This window comes from Gracilinanus agilis, chromosome 1, assembly GCF_016433145.1.
Source record: "Gracilinanus agilis isolate LMUSP501 chromosome 1, AgileGrace, whole genome shotgun sequence".
NCBI classification, from domain to species: domain Eukaryota; kingdom Metazoa; phylum Chordata; class Mammalia; order Didelphimorphia; family Didelphidae; genus Gracilinanus; species Gracilinanus agilis.
Genome location: NC_058130.1, coordinates 619,478,576 through 619,494,504, shown reverse-complemented (window position 1 = coordinate 619,494,504; position 15,929 = coordinate 619,478,576).

The following is a 15,929-nucleotide window of genomic DNA, read 5'->3' as shown; positions in this document are numbered from 1 at the left end:
ACCACTTCAAAGGGCTAGTGCATACTATACACATGATCACACACATACATACAAGCACACTCACCACACACTAAGAGCTTTCTGTCCACGGCAGGCTTGGCAGTTCTTGAGACGACCATCAATATCTGATATACAGTTTATGGAAATAGGGATTTCATTACCTCTTTTATAGCACATTAAAAGCTAAAAAAAAAAAATGCCACAGTGTTGTATATACTGTATAAGAAATTCCCGGCATTTCTAAATTTGTTTCTGTTTCAGTTTAAGATTGCCCCATAAAATAAAATTTCTTTAAAAGCTGCACGTCATTATGTTTTGATTTAAAATTAAAAGAGCACCATAATTCTTTTGATTTTGTTAATATTCCAAAAATAAATATTTTACTCATAAAGGTTTAGGAAAATTCATTCCTGTTTACAGTCCTAGCACATGTCCTGTACTGGTTCCAGTTCTGTCGGCCAAACAGCTGTCTCGTCCACCCATGTTCTTTAGCAGCTGTGCTCCCTTAGTCACCTAGGGACCTGTTAAAAAGCGTTTACGGACTTTCATATAGACAGGTGTCCCTGCAAAAAGGCAAAACTGCCTTTTCAAAAATGCAATAAGAAGGATCTCCTATTTAACACTATAAAATATGTCAAAATTGAATGCAGGTAACATATATGTAGATATGTATATGCATGTGTCTATATATGTATACATGTACATATATATATGCTTATCCTTTTTTTTAAGCCTTAGCAATCTAAACACTAGCGTGCCTTTTTATCATCTTGTCTTTTGTCCTTCTTGAGTTATCTTAAACCTCGAGCAAGATATGACCAGCTGGTAGATCACCTTTCCTCTTTCCCTCATCTCTAGGTTTGACCCAGCACAGCTATATGATCATTTGCCCCCTGTGCTTCAGACAGCAGGGGCACCTGGATACTCGAGTCTCTATCCCCTACATGCAGAATATTTCTCTCAGCCACACTGATGTTTATAATAAATATACTAACATCTGGATGAAGAGACCTGTCCCATGGAGAATTTTAATACTTCAAATCCTCTCTTGTCTGCATATGAGGGTTTAATAGGGGTTCTTCCAGGTGCGCTATTTAATTTGAAGAGGCAGAAAAAGTTCTCTCTTACTTTTAGTGAAAACCATAGAAAAGAACATGGGAAATTTTTATTCTAAATCCTGGATAATATACTGGGTACACACAGATGCTGTTCATTCAGCAGCTCAGGCTGTTTATCAGTTAAATGACATCAAAAAAACAACTGAGGTTTTATTGATATCGTAATACATAGTATTTTTCCATTTCTTTCCTGGCACTTCATAGGTTAGGCTCTCCCATCCACCATAAACATTCCCTGGACCATGAGGAAAACATTAATCTGCCAATTTCAAATTGATTCTTAAGAAAAGGAGAAGAATGGGTGGTCTCACTACTCCATTACCCAAGATGATCAGCCCTAAAAAGAGTCTTTACCTACAGTAGGTCTCCAATTTTTAGCTGTAGGATCCCTTTACATTCTTAAAAATTACTGAAAACCTCTCAGAGTTTTTCTTTATATAAATTATACCTATCAATATTTGTCATATTAGAAGTTAAAACATCTGGGGCCAGCTGGGTTGCTCAGTGGATCGAGAAGCAGGCCCAGAGATAGGAGTTCCTGGGATCAAATTTAGACTCAGATCCTACCTAACTGTGTGACCATGGGCAGTCATAGCCCCCATTGCCTAGCCCTTACCACTCTTCTGCCTTAGAACCAAAACACAGTATTGATTCTAGGATGAAAGGTAAGGGTTTAACAAAATAGAAGTTAAAACATCTTAATGTTATTATGAAAATATTTTTTTATACCTCATGGACCCTTTGGGAAGAGTTTCTGGGATAACCAAATCACATCTCAAGAACTGCTGACATAAATTAGAACCTGCCACAACCTATGGATTATTATTTTTCTGTGGAAGTCATCCCTAAACATACCTTTGAAACTGTGGTGGCTTTTAGTGATAACCATTACCCTTCCTAAATACTCATAAATCATTGCTCTAAAAAGGCATGCTAGATTTTTTCCTCCTAGGAATCAAACTCATGACTGATGGCTATAATTTAAAGAATCCATCCTCTGCTAAAGGCAACTAAGGTATGCATTTGGAGTGAGGAGAGTTCAAATTGTAGCTCTACTGTTTATTATCTGGGACCCTGAAGTTTCTCTTTCCTCACCTTCAAAATAAAGGGGTGAAACTAGATGATTTTAAAAGTCAAATACCAAATTTTATGATGCTTTTTTGAAAATTGGGACATTTTCCCACTTCCAAAACTGCATCATTTTCTCCCCTTCTTCTTGATTTAAAAAAAAAAGAGGGAGCAGCTGGGTAGCTCAGTGGATTGAGAGGCAGGCCTAGAGACAGGACTCAAATCTGGCCTCAGACACTTCCCAGCTGTGTGACCCTGGGCAAGTCACTTGACCCCATTATCCACCCTTACCGATCTTCCACCAAGTAGCCAATACATAGAAGTTAAGGGTTTAAAAAAATAGCACTGAAAACAGCTCAGCAACCTCATCTGCCAAGTTTTTCAATACCTGGGGATGTAATTCATCTGGACCATTTAATGACTTGGGCTCATTAAGAGCAGCTAGTTTTTCTATTATCATCTCACTTCTGGGCTTCAATTCTATCATAACACCTTAGTTCTATATTTCTTGGTCCCAGGATTATTCTTCACATTAGAAAAAGACTCTAATACTCCAATGAATTCATGGTCTCATCAATTTCAAGCTTTCTTGATATCGAGCAGATAGGAATGGAACAACTGAATCTGCCATTGAGAGTCTCTTGCATTTATAATGTGACTACCCCATTTTTCTAGTCACACATAACTCTGATGACATCCTTTACACCACTTGTCCAACATAATTCCATATTCCTAATGCATTTCAGTCTACCCATGCCTGACATGTACTTCTCTATAGAGTTTTGGGTGAACCTCAATATTGGCCATTTGAAGATTGTGTTATTGTTGCTGTTGAGTTGTTTTAGAAGTGAAACTCTTTATGACTCAATTTGGGGTTTTCTTTACAAAAATACTGCAATAGTTTGCCATTTCCTTCTGCAGCTCATTTTACAGATGAGGAAACTGAGGCAAAAAGAGTTAAGCCATTTGTTCAGGATCACACAGCTAGTTAAGTGTCTGAGGTCAAATCTGAATTCAGGTCTCCCTGACTCCAGGCCTGGTGCCCTGTCCATTGCACCACCAACCTAACAAAAGACTGTAACAGTATCCCATAATTTAGAGACATTTAACATTAATAGAAAAAATTGAGAGGAGGGTGGAGTGTGGAGGGGTTGATCACTGATTTCATCAATGTAAGAAGCTATCAGTGTAGAAATTCCTATTGCCTGGAGAACTAATTAAGTGGCTTGTCAATAAGAGGTCAGGTAGTATATTTCAGAGACAGAACTTAAACTCAGTTCTTCCTGATTTCAAGTCCAGCTCTCTTCCCACTATAGTACATTGCAAATCCTTTGAAGTATATTGGTATTTCAAACTTGGAACTCTCCGGGAGAAGTTTGAGGGTCATTAAATAATTGTGTAATGTTCAAATCTCTTCCCATTTGATCTTGGATCAAGATTCTCCCTAAATTATTTTACTTATTCAGTACCATACCAATCAAACTACCAAGAAATTATATAGAATTAGAAAAAACAATAAAACTCATCCGGAAGAACAAAAGACCATAGCTATCAAGGGAATTAATGAAAAAAATTAAAGTGGCTTAGCTGTACCAGATCTCAAAGTATGTTATAAAGTGGCAACCATCATAACAATCTGGTACTGGATAAGAAATAGAGTGGTGGAGCAATAGAATAGATTAGGCACTCAACATACAATGGTAAATGACCATAGTGGCCTAGTATCTGACAAAGCAAAAGATCCAAGCGTTTGGAAGAACTCCCTATTTGACAAAAACTGCTAGGAAAACTGGAAAACAATGACAGAAACTTGGGCATATATCAACACCTTATTCTATATACCAAAGGAAATTCAAAATGGATAAATGATTTAGAAATAAAGAATGATATCATAAATAAATTAGGGGAGCACAAAATAGTTTACCTGTCAGACCTATGAATAGGGAAGAATTTATGCCCAAATGAAATATTATGGGTTATAAAAGAGATCATTTTGGATATGTTAAATTAAGAAGATTTTTCACAAACAAAATTAGTGTAATTGAGAATAAAAAACAAACACAAACTGGGGGAAAAATCTTTATAGCAAATATCTCTGACAAAGGTCTCATTTATCAAATATATAAAGAACTGAGTAAAATTAATAAGAATACAAAGCATTCTTCAACTGACAAATGGCTCAAGGATATGAACAGGCAATTCTAGGATGAAATTTAAACAATCTTTAATTGAGAAAAAATGTCCCAATCACTAGTCATTAAGAAAATAAAAATTTAAACAATTCTGAGATACCACTTTATACTTATCAGACTAACATGACTAAAAATGAAAATGATAAATGTTGGAGGAGATATGGGAAAACTGAAGCACTAATACACTGTTAGAGCTATGAATTGATACAACCACTCTGGAGAGCAATATGGAACCCCACTCAAAGGGTCATAAGACTTTGCATAGCCTTTGAGCCAGTAGTACCATTACTAGGTCTTTAACCCAAAGAAATTAAAAGTGGGAGGAAAAGACCTATCTGCATAAAAATATTTATAGCAATTCATTTTGTGGTGGTAAAGAATTGGAAACTAAAGGGATGTCCCTCAATTGAGGAATGGCTAAACAAATTGTGGCATATGATTACAGTGGAATACTATTGTGCCAATAGAAATGACAAATAAGATGATCACGAAACAAAAACTCTGACAAAATTATGTGAAATGATGCAATGTAATGAGCAGAACCAGAAAAATGTACATAGTAACAATAATGTACAATGAACAACTGTGAATTATGGGTTATCTTCAAGAGACATATGACCAGAAAAGGTTATCCATCATCATAGAAGGAACTGATAAAAGTCTGAATGCAGAAAAAATACCATTCTCCATTTCATTTCCTCCATGAAATTCTCTCTAGTATAAGCAATATATGTCTTGTTTCACAACATGGTAAGCATGGAAATATATAGTGTATGATATATGTACAACCTGTATCATATTGCTCACCTTCTTGGGAAGAGGGAAAGGGTAGGAGGGAAAGAATATGGATTGCAAAATGTCAGAAAATTATTATTAAAAATTGTATTGACATGTAATTTGAAAATAAATGAATAAAAATAAAGTAAGTACCCTGCTAACAGTGAAAAAAAATTAAAGATGTTCTGGGGCAGGTAATGTAAGAGAATGTGAAGACAAAGGAATGTGGAAAGAGAAGCCTCTGTTAGGAAATTATATAAAGCATTGCTTAGAGAAATAATACAATGTTAGAAATAAATCTCATTGATCTTATCTAGCAGGTTGCCTGATAATACAAGGCTTAGCATGCATAAAAAGATATGTCACAAAAAGGAGTGAATAAAGAAACTAGCCATTTATAGTGTTCCTTTAGTTTGAACTTTATATTGTACTCCTTTGTGACATTAGTGTGTGGAGGAAGTTATTGAGGGGACTTTGATCACAAGGATAGAAACTAAACTTTGGTGCCTCCTGAGGTCAGCAGAAAAGCCAGCAATTAAGGTAGGGGACAACAAGGCAGGGCAAATATCCTCTGGGCAGTCAGAGCGAAGGAGGAAGGGGACAGTTGGGCCATGAAGCATGACATGTCAGGATTGGTAGGCTGAGAGAAAGCTAGATAAACACAAGCCAAAGCTGATTGAGCTCTACTTACTTACTGTATTCCTTACAGCTAAATGGAGACTCTATAATCAGATTAATCCTTCCTTAAGTGAAATAAATCTATATCACCTCTCTCTCTCATCTCTCACCTTCTCATTTTCTTATAAATGCTTAAAACTCTGGCCAGGCCCCTATTTTATTCATAACATTAGTGAATATGTTTGATGACCATGACACCTATTTTATGTTTTGTTTGATGTTAATCAGCAAAGAGATGTGAAATGAAGTTATTTCTGCTGTGAATTTCTCAAGGTATTTTGCATGACTCTGACATAGGAATGGGAGTTGTTATTGGAAAGAAAACTTTTAAGGTACCATTTTATTACATTTAATCAAATGCTTTTTAAATATCAACAAACAGTAAACAGTAGGATTTTGTATTCTCTATGTCTTTATGTCGATTCTTGATTATAAAGATGTGAAGTAGTATTGTTTACTAAACCCACTTGTTACCTTCTAATATCATCAAGAATGTCCTTGATTGATATGTGGATTATTCTTGAACCAATTTTATATAGACTGAAAAAAAACATGCCTCCCTGATATCTTGTCAATCATTTTGTGGGGATGAGGCTGGGGGATGATAATAAAATCAAAAATTTTTCTTCATGGCTTCAGTATTTTCTTCTTTCACAAATCTTGAGAAATTTATCATTCCATGCCCTCAGAACTATTTTACCTCCAGCTTACAATTCTTTTACTACTACTCAGTCTAGACTAACTGCTTTTTCCATTTTAATTTTCCTCAGCATCATTTCCACTTTCTTTATCAGTACATCCAGGAATGTAACACGAATATCCAAATGTGTTGACTCCACTGTCCTTCACTGTAAAAAGGGTTTGTTATAAAAATTGTGACAGATCATTTCCATTTTCTTTTTCTTGTTCTCCTTCCAGTTTTATCTTTACATTTTTTGGGGATGGCTTCCCTTAGCTGGGTCTCTTGTAAAACTTTCTTTCAAATTGTTTTTCCTTTTGCTCTTTCTTTTTTTATGAGATTATATTGCTCATCATTTTCCACCATCCTTCTTTGTAAAATTTTACAAATTTATTTAGATTTCAAAGCACTGTTCTCTTTGGCTTATGCATCTCTCTACTTGGTAAGGAGATCAGAAATTTTTACTGTTTTGGAGGTTCTTTTAGTCTTCTCATTAAGGCAATTGATGTTTACTAGTTCATTTATAGGACCATGGAACTAAAACTGAAAGAGATCTCACAGGCAATGCAGTACATATTATAAATGAAGAAACTGAATCTTGGGGTAGCTAACTGACATGCCCCAAATTGCACAGATAATATATGTAAGAGGTGTGATTAGAATCCAAGTCTCCTGAAAGACACAGTCTCTTAGTGGATAAGGAGTTTGGATTAGAGCCAGAAAAACCTGGGTTCAAGTCCTACCTCTGATTCCTACTGGCTCTGGGTCTCTGGGTAAGCTATATAACTTCATAGTGTTCTGGTCAATTCTCTAAGATTATAAGGTTTGCATTTGTTGAGGGAATTTCCTCACTAAGGAACTCCCTATCCCATTGAAAACACATACCAGTCCCTCTCTCTTTTAATGGTTCATAAAGTATCTGTTCTTTTATCCATTTCTAATTTTTCAGCATTAACAGCTCATTTAAATAGGTCAGATTGGAATTGCTTTAATTATATAATATCAATTTTTGAATTTTTTTCTTCTAGTTTTGGACAAATTTTTATATTTTCTCGGACAAACTGAAGGTACAAATTGTATATAGACAGCTGATTCATAAATGTCTCCACAGGAATAATGGGTTATTTACTATCTTTTAAAATATAATCATAATCCTCAAGAAGCAGTATGGAGTAGTGGATAGAAAGCTGGCCTTGGAATCGGGAAGACATCCATTCAAGTCCTTCCTATGCTGCATATTGACCTTAAGAAAGTCAGCTATTCTTCAATGATCAGAAACTGTTCACTGAAGCAAAAGTTCATCTCTGACCTTGTTCTTCCAGTAATGATATGTGACTGTGAGCATCATCTTAGAACACTAAAAATACCAAGCCACCCTGATGTCAGTGGAAAAATGCATGGTGGGTATCAGCGTGCTATCAAAGAGGACTTGCAATTAAGAAATAGCATAAAAGGCATCATCCAGGAAATTCTGGACCAGTAAATGAGGTAGGCTACTCATATAGATAGAATTAGAGACAAGTAACAAGCTGGCCCAAGCACTACATTGAGAAATTCTTCCAGGATATTAAACCAGTCAAAATAATATCTCCAACACATTGGGTAGGTCAGCTGTGGAAAGATTGGGAAAATAATCAGACAGGAATCACATAGGATGGCAAGGTACGGAGAAGGGGTAATCTATACTAATGGAGGAAAGATTCATTTAATAATAACACAGATCCATTAATAGATTTAAGTAAGATGTCCCACTAGACACTGTAATTGGCAGTAAGTAGACAACATGCTACTTGCTAGGCTACCTAAATTCAGAGCAAAAAGCTCTAATGCATTCCAGGCCATTTACAAAGTCTAAGAAAATCTTGGCTCTTTTGCCAGAATACAGTAGTTAACCTTGATTCCTTCCCTCTTTCTTCATCAAAAAACCTTCCTATTTAAGCCCAGCTTAGATAAAATGCTGACTCCAGTGCTTTAGTATACAACGTGAGGAGCCCCAAATTGCAGGCCACCCACTAAGTCACCATACTCTCTTATTCATGTAGAAACATAAAGCATTTTCATTGGAAAAGTGTAACACTTTATTGGCTGGGTTCTTTAATTAAATATTTTTGATTCATTTAATTAGAATGAAATGCTCTTTTGATAAAAAGTACTCTCTGTACTTTATGGCAAGTTTGTGAAAAATTATAAAAGCCTAGGATTACTGAGAATAATAATGTTTTGTGTTTATAGAGTGCCTTTATTCTAAGAAACAACAAACTCTTCACAGACATCATCTCATTATTGCCCACAACGTTCCTTTATTTGATTGATGTAGAAAAGGAAAAAGTATTGTGATTGTTGTATTTTACCAGGGTGAAAACTGAGAAAATGTCTTATATAAGAATGTAGTTTTTTAAAAAGAGCAGAATTTGAACCCATAAAGGGACCTCATGGACTCCAAAGTCTATCCTTCAAATAATGGTATAGCCAAATGGCAAGGAAAACCTGCATGGATACCTATTTTTCTCAAGCTACATGAAATAACACCCTAATCTCCATAGTATAAAAAATACAAGAAGTTTATACAAAAAGGCACTTGACAAATGTGGGGTTTTGTTTGGTTTGGGTCCTCTTGTGATAGAAATGATGATGGCGATGATGGTGGTGACAGCAAAGCTTCATATCCTGATATATTACCAGCATTTATTCCATTCCAAGGGCAAAGTACCTTCTACCATTCTCAGAGAAGTAGATTTTTTCCAGTCATCTTTCCTAGGGTAGTCATTGATTGTAAATGTAGAAGCTTAGTGGCTTGCTTTGATAGTCTCCTAATTCATTTCCTTTTCTACAATCTCACTTCTACACAAGTAAAATATTTATTGTCTGTTGCACCTATTTAATGCTTAATTCTATCCATATGCATCATTGTTGTTCATTCATTTCAGTCATCCACCTCTTCCTGACCCACTTTGGAATTTTCTTGGCAAAGATACTGGAGTGGTTTTTCATTTTCTTCTCCAGCTCATTTTACAGATGTGGAAACTGAGACAAATAGAATTAAGTGACTTGCCCAGGGTCACATAGCTAGTAAGCATCTGAGGTTAGATTTGAATGCTTATTTTTCTGACTCCTGTCCCTGTGCTTCATATACTGTGACACCCAACTGGCCCTAGATATGTTATAGTCTTGAATTATTATTTAACTTTTAATGTGCTTATACTATTTTCTTATCTAGAATCAAATACTCTTAAAGTCTGGAAGAGTATCTTATATATCTGTATATTCCCCCTAGCACTTACGCATAGAGCTAAGCATATAGTGGATCCTCGGGATTTACCTGATGAATGAATAAATGATGAACACAAAAGGCAATATTTACATAACTGCTAATGGAGAAATGCATTCCCTGTCAATACTGACAAAACTGCCCAGAACGGTTGAGGAGAATCATGGCTAATGTTTATGGTAGCTAAAAGGAGGCAGCAGAGAATATAAGATGACCAGCAATCATTGATATTTTCTCTCTCTCTGTGTGGATCCTGTCTGGGAAATGGAGCTGCCATTCTGTCCATAGAAACCTTCACTTAATGAATATACTCATTTCTAGAGAGTCTTCCTTTGTTCGCCCGTCCATTCTCTCTTCCCAGCTTTCTGGCTATCCCTAAGCACCAAGTTATCAACAATTGGAAGGTCAGGTGAGTGTGAATAGTTCTATCCAAAGAGAACCATAACCAAAGGAATTTAGGTCACTTCAGACAGCTGTCCCCAGTCAGGTTTATGAAAGCATCACAGAACTTTAATAGAGGATTTTTTTCCACCTATTAAATGTCTTTCTCCTCATTTCTGTTAGCTTGGTCTATTAAACTGTCAAGCCAATTCTGAAAAGGAATAAAGCCTTTGCCCTTCCCCCTCCCCCACAGTGAAGCCAAAATCTATTTTGGGTCATGTAAAAAAAATGATCGAATTACAGCTTTTGGCATGTTTCTTAACTAGGAAAAAATAACGTGGATTACCTCTTGCCAATAAACTAAGTATTTTCAATTAAATACTAACATTAGTGAAAATATCAGTCATACCAGTCTAAATCCTAACCAAACTTAAAACAATATGTGTATCCCTCCAAGCAGCTGCATATAGAATAACCTCCATTCCTAATATGAAATGGTAAGTAATAAATGGAGTGGTGAATAGGTAGGAGGGAACCTGGACAAAATGACCAGGATTCTTATTTTCAAAGAAACAGTCTTTGTCTTGATTATGTCTCTGGGCAGCATTTCCATTTGTGTTTTCCATGGTTTTATTTTTTAGGCATTCTTTGTTCTTTATATCAGTATAGGGCCACACGCTCTACTGAGAAATGCACCAGTGAGCCTTAGGACAGGAAGATCTGTTTTGGGGGTCCCTCTTTTTTGGGGAACCGAGAAATCTGGAGATGGCAAACTAAACATAAGGGATTGCACATTGAAACAAGTTTACCCTAGTAGGTCAGAGAGACCCAGCTCTGTTTGATTCTTCAGCTCTGCTAATGGGAATAGCTTTCATTAGCTGGTCAGCAAACATTTATTAAACTTACTATTTGCCAGACAATGCGCTAAGAGATGGGGGAAGAGAGAAAGGCAAAAACACAGTCCTGTCCTCAAGGAGTTCATATTCTAAGGGGGGGAGATAGCATGCAAAAAAATGTACACAATACCTAAATACTACATGTATACAGTACAAGATGACAATAAAATTTTTTTTCTTGCAAAATTTTCACCCCTCCACTTGCACCCCAAATCCAGTCTCAACAGAGGAGTAGTGAGATTCAAAATATGTGTGCAGGTGCTTATACACATTTAAAGTATGATGTTCTATCCTTTTAATCTCTCCATAGTCTCACATTTTCTCTTCAGACTAACATCCCATGCTTAAAAGATGTTTGTTCTGTGTTACAACTGCGGTCTGGACAAATAGAATATTGCAAAGCTAATTGACTCTCACAGGGATCATCCACATGACCTTGACCTCATTAGTGCTAATCAACCAAATTAAATCACCTTATTCGATATACAAGACAAACAATTTAACTAAAGGTCACATGTGCACATATTCTTATATTTACATATTTGTACATGGAAAAAATGAGAAAGAATAGGAAGGGAGGATGGGTCACCTCCAAGAGACCAAATGTTGATAATATCCCTAAAGAAAAGAATAATACTGAAATTGGCGAATTGTGCTTCTGTTTATATTTCTAGAATAAACTCTAATTATTTGTTTAAATAAAGATATATGGCCTAATTACAGCCATTAATATATAAAATTGTTTTCATTTTACAAGAATGTTTGCATTCCTGATGCTCTTCAGTTCATAGGGAGGCTCCCAATCCCAGAAGAAAAATAATGTATTTGTTTACACTTCTAAGATAAGCAAAATATATTTACTTAAATAAACAATAGTGCTTATCTTGGAAATGTAAACAGGAACATAGCTATTAGATTTTCTAATTGTTCTCTTTTAGGACAAGACCAAGTACATCATTTTTTTTCCACTTCAGGAAACCAAGTTCAGCCAACAATTGAATTTGGTGACACTTTAAATCAAAATAGTTTGCTTTAACTAACAATTAGTTTTCAGATTGGAGGATGAGCAGAAAAGTAATCATAGGATCCTACCCGTAGTTGTAACATGATTAAAGACTAAAATTTACTTGAAATATGATTAATCTTAAAAAACACAGAAATAATAATCAAATAATTTCAATACATTTGTCACTTTTTTATAAAAGCATTCAAAATAATTTGCATGGGATTTTGCCTGAGTGTGCCAAAAATAGAATGAAAAAATTTAGAACTGGAAGGAACCATAGGGATCCTCCAATTTGTGTTTATCCCTTATTCATGATAAGAAAATTGGGAACCAAAAAAAACCAAACTAAGTGTCATACAACAACATGGTACTAGAATTTGAATAAGAACCCAAATATTTGCTGTTTAGGTAAATATTTATTCTACTACACTACATCGTCTTCTTATAGCTAAAGACTAAGTTATGGCAGGATATTCTGATTTAGGCCTCATGACTTGTAAATTCAATTTAATTCAATGAACATTGTACCTAAGGCAAGTGCTGGGCCCTACAAAAATAAAATTAATCCTTATCTTCAAGAGTAAACTTCTGGGAATTAGGTGAGAAGCATTATGTTAAAGTGAAAAGAAATTTGGAATTTAAGTGAGAAAATCTAGGTCCAAATTCAAGACATGATACTTCTTTTTAATTTTTTAAACCCTTACTTCCTCTCTTAGTAACAACTCTAAGACAGAAGGACAAGGACTTGGCAAACAGAGTTAAGCAACTTGCCCAGGGTCACATACTTGGAGGCATCTTAGTCCAGATTTGAACCTAGGCTCTCCCAGTTCCAAGCCTGGTACACTAGCCACTGTACCACCTAGCTGCCCCAATCCGGTACTTCTTAATGTGTCTTTGGCCCAGCAAATCACTTAAATCTCTAGGCCTAGGTTTTCCCATCTGTAAAAGAAAAGGGATGAACTATAGGATTCCTAAGATCCATCTTAGCTCTGAATCTCTGATCCAATGACATCTATCCAGATAAATATAGTACAAAACAGGGTGAAATCAAGGGCAAAGATTCAGAGAAAGTGAGCTGGGAAATTTAAAAGGAACAGACACCTTCAAGTGAAGAGACCAGAGAAGATTTAATGGAGATGGTGATATATGAACTGGATCTTAAAGAAAGAGGAAAGTTCTGAAAGGTTAGATGAGCAAGAAGTATAATCCAGGCATAAGAGAAATTTCTTAGCAAATGTTGAAGGAACAAGTAGTAAATTCCTTTGGTTGGACCTGGCAGTTCATGATTGCTTGGTTGCTGTCTTTCCTATTTGGAGAGAACCAAAATAACATCAAGTGACGTCTTTTGATTTGCACATAAATTGAATTTATTGTAGCAGAGTGGCACAAAGTCATCAACCTCTCTCTTTCTTCCAGACACATCAAAGTCAGTGACAAGATGAAAGTCAAGACAACTGATGATGGCTCTGGATGCGGTGGAAGACCTTGGCATCTTTGATGTCTAGCCAAGCTCTCAGCACTCCATAGTGTCTGCTTATTCTGCCTTCACAGCCACTGGAACAAATTGTTCTCATCCACCTCTTCCATCTTTGCATGCATGCCTTGGATAGACACCCTGACTCACCAGTAGGTATGAAGCCCGTTGAATACCTTCAACCTGGTTGAGTCCACTTATGAAGTGATTTCCTGGGGTATGACCACTGCATGTGCTATAGCTTCTTGGAGCCACAGGTGAGAGCTAGGTGGCAAGTGAACACCAAAGAAGGAAAGTATCCCCCAAAAGGGCTTAGCAATCACTCATGTCAAAGTACTAGTCTTTCTTGAACACCCTGAATGCCATAAGGTGGAGTTGATGAAGGCTATGGATGTATAATAAGAAGAAAAAGGTAGCTTGGAGTCAGATTGTGTAAGACTTGAAATGTGTAGGCCATATGATATCTTTATCCCAACTCCTACTCCTACTGATGAATCAGATCCTCAAATCTTATTCATCTACTGTCCTAATGAGGATATAGTACTTGAGAGGTAATGGAATGACTAAATAAAGTCTTCAGAATTTATTAATGTGAGGCTTTTGTACTTATTCCTGAACCATTTTTCCACATATTTTTGTCATCTTTCTCTGTATTCACTTTTGCATTGTCAGCAGATATTATGTACATGGATATTGTTTATTCTGGGAGGCTGTGTCTCCCTATCTCACCCATGCCAGAATTATAGTAGACATTCATGGCCCAATCCCACTGCTAATCATTATGGAGCTTAGACTTGCTCTATTTCTGACCAGGACAAATTCATTCTTTTTTACAAAGTTTGGTGAGTCCCCTGTTCTTAAAGGTTCACTGTATTAGCACTAATGTAAAGAAATACACAATTATCTTAGTTCTACTGCATCTCACCCAAAGCTCCCCAGCAGCAGGACTTACAAGCATATGTCCCATCACATTGCTTTAATTTGTAAGATATCACTAAATTTTTTTTGTAGATTTTTTTATCCATATATATGTTGGGTAATTATCTTTCTTGAAAAAAGAAAACAAAAGAGCTAATTATTTTATATACTTTCCTGAATATTAGTGCTAGCCTTTGAAGGGGAAAGTATATTTTGGATCTTAAAGGCAGCATAGTGGATAGAGTGCTAGGCCTGGAGTCAGGAATACTCATTATTGTGAGTTTCAAATCTAGTCTTTAATACTTACTAGCCGTGTAACTCTGGGCAAGTCACCTAATCCTGTTTGCCTCCATTTTCTCATCTGTAAAATGAGCTGCTGAAGGAAATGGCAAACGACTCCAGCATTTTTGCCAAGAAAACCCCAAATGGAGTTATGAAAAGTCAGACGCAATTAAAATAAGTGAACAATAATAATATCATTGAATTCTTAGCAACAGGGAGTAACTGGTTGCTGTGGGTGGAAATTATTGGAACCTTGTAAGGAAGTGACCAGTCCAGTTTAGGATTCACAATAGAGAGGGAATGGAAAGCTAGATATAATCTGACCTACACTTGATTTTGAGAGAACAAATTACAAATTACAAGAAAATGGAGAATTCTCCAAGAATATGGAGAATCTGATGAACAAAAATTCTTCTGACCACTTCTTCAATTTGTATTTTTCTTGCTTTCTCTGCCAAGGTGAATGATCTCTGATCTGGAAAGAAAGGATGGAACAAAAATTTATAATTAATGAATTGATACTCAACAATAAATAGTAGAGAGATAATAAGCTACCTCATTGCCCCAAATAACTAAAAATCACAAACATGGATCCACTATGTTTGGTTCTGAAAGGAGGAGGTTGCTGAGCCACCACCAAATCACCATTGAAAGATGCCAGAGAAGAAAGAGAGAGATTCTGCAGTACAGAAAAAAAAAATTCCTGAATTTGACAGAGGTAAAAAGAATGGAATCTACAAGCTACATGCTGGTGAGCTTGGCTTCAATTTCCAGAAAATTTTTAAACCTTAAAGATATGATTAGCATGTAGGAAAGACAGTAAGCCAAATTTTATTGTGGGCATGTCGTGCCTATGAGCTTTCTTTCTTTTTTGGTCTATGTTATTAGCCTGATAAATATGGTGAATGCCATAGGTCTAGTTTACTTATATTTTAGTATCTGATAAAGTCTCTCATGCTATTCTTATAGACAAGTTGGAAAGATGAGTGCTAAACAACATTATAATTAGAAAGATTCAGATCTAATAGATTACATTTTCTTTCATCATTCTTTATGGTGAAATAATATTCCAATTCATTCATATTTTCACACATACATACATACAACTTTTCTAATCATTTCCCAGTTTTGATGGGAATAACCTCAGTGTCCCATTCTTTGCCACTATAAAAAGCTGCTGTAAATATTTTTG